The following is a 5,514-nucleotide window of genomic DNA, read 5'->3' as shown; positions in this document are numbered from 1 at the left end:
AAAAATGATCCAAAATAACAAAAAATTATTCGAAACTTATAAATAGCATTTATTATATAATAATTAAAAAAAATTCAGATAGTATGGATACCAACCTATTCGAAAATTTTCAAAATCACTTTCTGAATTTTCAAATTCAGATATCTGAGATTCGAATTTTCGGATTTTTTTTTAACATCCAAGCGTCAAGTGGGCTTGAACCACATATAGTGTTTTTGATTATTAGTTATTATGAAGATGGACCATATATAACATCCAAGCGTCAAAGTCGGATTTTTTTTTAACATCTAAAACTAATAATTTTAGATTATTAGTTATTATGAAGATGGACCATATATAGTGTTTTTGTTAAGGTTCTTATATTACCCAATACCCATAGGCCATAAACTAACCAGATATAAAATCTCAAATAAGCAACTGTCACCGGTGACGGGCAAATTAAAACAACAGTTCAGCATGGCCTTGATTATACATATATTACAAGAACCAAACAATAATCATATAGAATTATTAAGAACACTTGAAACTACACTTAAACCTTCTTTCAACTTCCCCGAAAGTCAACTCACAAAGCCAGCCAAGTCAAACCCCAGACCCCGATAACAGCCTCTTTGTTGCATTGGAGACCGACACCTGTCCTAGTTTATCAACTACAGCTCCAGTCGATGACATCAGTTCCGTGGCAGGAATGTAATGCCGCAACCATACACCCGTGTAAACCTAACAACATCCCAACAAAATCGTTAAGGTTTTAAAAACGTACATCAAAGCTAAATTTTATAATTTTATACACTGCCGACAAAATATGTGAATCGGACAGATGGATAACAGGTCAAATCAGTTTCTTTGTTGCATTGGGTTTGTAACCAGGCCGAGCCATTGATAATGTAAGCTCGGCTTGTTGACTCGTTTGTTAGGCCTCTTTAGTTAGCTCGTTTAAAATAAAGCCCAAAATTTGATATTTATAAATTATAACCCGAATCTATTACATATATCAATTATAAACTTTGTAGTTTATTAATTATGCATTTTGCGCATGTTAAAAATATTATTTAGTTTTCTTTTCTTTTCACGTATATCAATGTGTAAAAAATAAAATCAACTTTTAAAAAAACGAGCTGGCTCAAGCTTTTTACGAGCCGAACCTGAGCAAAAGTAAGCTCGGCTCATTGGCTCGCTCGTTAGGCCCATTTAGCTGGCTCATTGGTTCATTTTAAAGCCTAGATTTTAACATTTATAAATTACAATCCAAAATTTTAAAATATACAAATGTACACTTTCGTAGTTTATTAATTATGCATTTTGTGCATGTTAATTTCTTTTTTCGTTTGATATATATCAATATGTGTAAAAATATAATATTAGTTTTAAAAAAAGAGCCAGCTTGAGCTTTTAAGCCAAGCCTGGGCTCAATATCTCAGTTCCTTAAGATACACAAACCGATCTGGCTCGGCTCAGTTTATAACTGAGCCGAGCCCCACCTGGATCGTCTCGGCCATTCACAGCCCTAAGTACAAATTGGGCCTCGTTTCAAAAGTAACTTGTTTGAGATAAACTCGTTTCAAAAGTAAGCAGGTTGAAATTGAGCAAACCTGTGCGGGCCTCATGATCTTTGTGTCGGGATCATCAAGGGACTCTCGCCAGTGTGACAAATAACCAGCCATTCGAGGTACGGCAAACAAAACAGGAAAGAATTCAGTTGGAAAACCCATCGCCCTGTTTCAAGAACGATAATTGTTATTAATTACTTATTTAGCAACAAACAAAATTGCACGAAAAATCCAAGAAAAAACATACCGATAAATCAGGCCAGAATAGAAATCAACATTAGGGTACAGCTTTCTTTTCACAAAGTACTCATCTGATAATGCAGCTTGTTCCAAAGCAATAGCCACCTGTTGACAACATGTTAGCCGATGAATAATAATAATAATAATAATAATACTAATAATAACAATAATAATACTACGCACTAGAAACATAAAATATTAATTTTATTTAGTTTGAAATACCTCAATAAGGGGATCCCTGCCTACAATTGAGAAAACCTCTTCTGCTAGTTTTTTAATAACCTTTGCTCTGGGATCATAGTTTTTGTACACGCGGTGCCCAAAACCTGACATTTTTCGTTTCCTGTACAAATAGCGTGCACATGATCAAATTCACTCTCGTTTAATGTTCGTGTGAACAGTTCAACAACTAAATCAGAGAAACTAAACCAACCTGTTTTTCACACCTTCAATGAACTCGGGAATATTGTCAACGGTTCCAACCTCGTTTAACATTTTTAGAACCGCCTATAATGTCAAGATAACACAAGAAACTTTAACTTATTTGTGGGTGGTTCGTTTATTATCAAAGGAAATGAATGTGTTAATTATGGTTCTGTTTTATCTAAAACTTTATCAGTATACCTCATTTGCTCCACCATGGAGTGGCCCGTATAGTGCTCCAACTGCTCCAGCAAGAGCTGTGTATACATCAACACCACTGCATACATATTCCAAAACTACTGTTCATATTTCTTGTTTAATTTATCCAGTTTCAATAACTGATAAATATAATTTACTAATTTTCCCACTTTACACTTATCAATAAATCCTCCAAGTTTACCATATCTTCGATGTGCTATGGATAGGTAAGATTGGTATGTTATTTAATAAAAAAGAGTAATAATTGTTTTACATATCTTAAATTGTGTTCTTTTCATTCATTGACAATAATTTAAGAACTGATGGAATATAACTAAGGGTGTTAACGAGCCCAACCGCTTGTAAGATACCCGAGACCAGCTCGCTAAAGGCTCGGATCGAGCTGACGTTGAAGCTCATATAATAAAAGAGTTCGAACCTGAGCTTCAGATACCAAGCTTGTATGAGCTTGCAAGCCAAAACAAGCCAATCATTTATATAAATTAAAACTTTTTTAATCAAGATAATAAAGATATAATCATATAACATATACTACTATTTATATAACTATGATAATTTAATCAAATAATATTATGATATATAAAACTATAATCATAAAAATGTGTATAATAGATTTGCATAGATATATAATTAATAATTTATAAATAATAAACAAGTCACACCCGGGTCGAGCGTGAGCTAACAAAATTATTCACGAGCTGAGACCGAGCATTAGACATTGAACTCAACACAAGACGAGCTCGAGCTCTATTAAGTTAAAGCACCCGAGGTTTAGCTCGAGTTTAGCAAGCCCGTGCTCGTCTTGGCTCGTTTACACCCCTAATCTATAACAAAAGGCCGCATCAGTTAAATATGAAAATACACGGTTACCTTGATGCAAGATGTCTTGCTGCTGCTGTGGAGCAGTTCATCTCATGCTCAGCATGTAAAATAAATAGATTATCAAGTACTCGAGCAAGTCTAGGATTTGGTTTATAAGACTTGTCACCTCTGCAAGTTTATAAAATGTATGCCTCAATTTCATTTACATAATCAATTTAGTCAAAGATAATATTTCTATGATAAAAATAAGTAATAATGTTATATACAATGAATCTAGCATGTATAAGAAGTTCTCTGAGTAAGAAAGATTGCTTGAAGGAAGAACAGGTGGCCTCCCCGCCATTCTTAGATACGCTGCTGCTGCTATAGTTGGCGCCTGATCATTAATTAATAGTAAATAAGCTAAGATAATTAAAAAATAGTACTCAAATAAACAGGTCAAAACTCAAAAGTCAAACCTTTCCAAGTATGCGCACGATTTGCTTGTCTGACTGGTTTAGACTTGTATAGATCTTGACCTAATTTAAACACGCAAAACTTGAGAATATATTCAAAGTATAAAGAAAAGTATGTAAATTAGCATATCGAGTTAATAATGTTTAAAAGTGAAATTACTTACTCTAAGAGCAGGGTTTGCATCAGGATGGAATACAGAAAGGGCACTCATTGCACTGACTAAAACACCCATTGGATGAGCATCATGAGGCATGGCATGTATAATATCCTACAACATAAGTTTTATGTTGTTTTTGAGATAAAAAGTTATTCCACATCAAGAAAGAAGAAACTGGCAAACCAAATGTTTAAGTAAAAGAACTCAAAACACAATCCCATGAGAACACATGCAAAGTCCTTAAACTTTATAAATGCGTTGATGCCATCAAAACCAACATACTTTCTAATTTTACATGAAAAAGCCACTCATCCCAATTTGGTATGTTAAAGTCCCTAAATGTGTCTAAAAGACACGAAAATGTCCAATAGCCCAATATCGGAATATTAAGTCATTAACTTGTCTCGAATACCCATACTTGTGAAAATACAATTAAGATAATGGCTTGTTACCTCTTAAATTGGTCAACATAAGGAGTTTATGTTAATGTCACTTAATCAAATTCAGGATAACAATTCACTAATTTAAACTTTTTTCACATGTACATGCATTCTGCACAAATATAGAGACTTTAATACATCGAGACTGGGCTGAGGAAAATCGCCATGTTTATCTGATAAATTTAGGGGCTTTAATATACCAAAATTAAGTTGGGAGACTTTTCATGTAAAATAAGAAAATACGATGTTTTTTTATAATATTTACCAAACATTGTTTTAACCAAATTTGCAAACAAGATTGTATGTAAAACCATATTACCAAAATCCCCTGTGGAACAGCTGAATGTTGTGCTACAGCGAACTCCCAGTCTGCTAATTGGCTCTGAGAAGGTAGGTTTCCATACACTGCATAAAACAAACATCAATATACGAAAAGCACTCACAGTACTCAAGAACATATACAGTGAACTCTTGATATCATCAAGTTTCTAGGGCTTACTTAAAAGGTATGCTACGTCTAAGAACGAACTACCCTCTGCCAACTCTTCAATCGGGTAGCCTCTGTATCTTAAGATCCCTTCATCACCATCAATGTAACAGATTGATGATCTAACGGGTGCCGTGTTAAGGTAGCCTGGATCATAGAGCTTTAGACCCTTATCATTGTTTCCTGTAGTTATCTGCAACAAGTTATGCACAAACTATCAGATTCATGCCCCAAATTGATACAATTGGCGTGCTCATGCGCAAATTCGATTGGATTATGATTTTGATTTGTTGATACAGAATTAAATCATATCTCCTAATGACACAAGATTCAGTCACACCAAATTGTTACAATTGGAAAGTTCATGTGCAAATTCGATTGCATCATGAATTTGATTCGTTAATATAGAATCACGAAAACCTAATCAAATCATATCTCCTAATAGGTAACAACCAAAAACACATAAAAACTAACAAATTCAATGTATCAATTAGATAACAAACTTGACTCATTAACGTAAAATTATAAAAACCTAATCAGATCATATCCCCTAGTTACATAAACACTAACTGATATATTTTATCTAGTAGTTAAAAACCTAAAAGACACAAAAACTATCAACTTCAGTGCATCAAATCGATACACTCGGCATCTTCATGCGCAAATTCGCTTAGATCACAATTTTATTCATTAATATAGAATCAAGAAAACCTAATTAAA

At 33.6% G+C, this 5,514-nt stretch overlaps 1 pseudogene across 1 annotated transcript; it reads right to left on the bottom strand.

Annotated features, from left to right (window-relative positions):
- Positions 1 to 391: 391 nt before the first annotated feature.
- On the bottom strand, positions 392 to 4,951 carry LOC143541097 (citrate synthase, glyoxysomal-like; annotated as a pseudogene). The gene is made up of 12 exons (XR_013136698.1): positions 4,807 to 4,951; positions 4,627 to 4,712; positions 3,875 to 3,978; positions 3,713 to 3,774; positions 3,521 to 3,630; positions 3,303 to 3,422; positions 2,415 to 2,490; positions 2,224 to 2,297; positions 2,013 to 2,133; positions 1,798 to 1,895; positions 1,593 to 1,716; positions 392 to 720 (listed from the first exon to the last, which is right to left on the bottom strand). The product of XR_013136698.1 is annotated as a citrate synthase, glyoxysomal-like (transcript).
- Between the last annotated feature and the right edge of the window lie 563 nt (positions 4,952 to 5,514).

The sequence above is a fragment of the Bidens hawaiensis genome, unplaced genomic scaffold, assembly GCF_021521415.1.
Source record: "Bidens hawaiensis isolate Kalapana, Puna unplaced genomic scaffold, B.hawaiensis_p1.1 tig00012467_1, whole genome shotgun sequence".
NCBI classification, from domain to species: domain Eukaryota; kingdom Viridiplantae; phylum Streptophyta; class Magnoliopsida; order Asterales; family Asteraceae; genus Bidens; species Bidens hawaiensis.
This window is presented reverse-complemented; position numbering and strand designations above follow the sequence as displayed.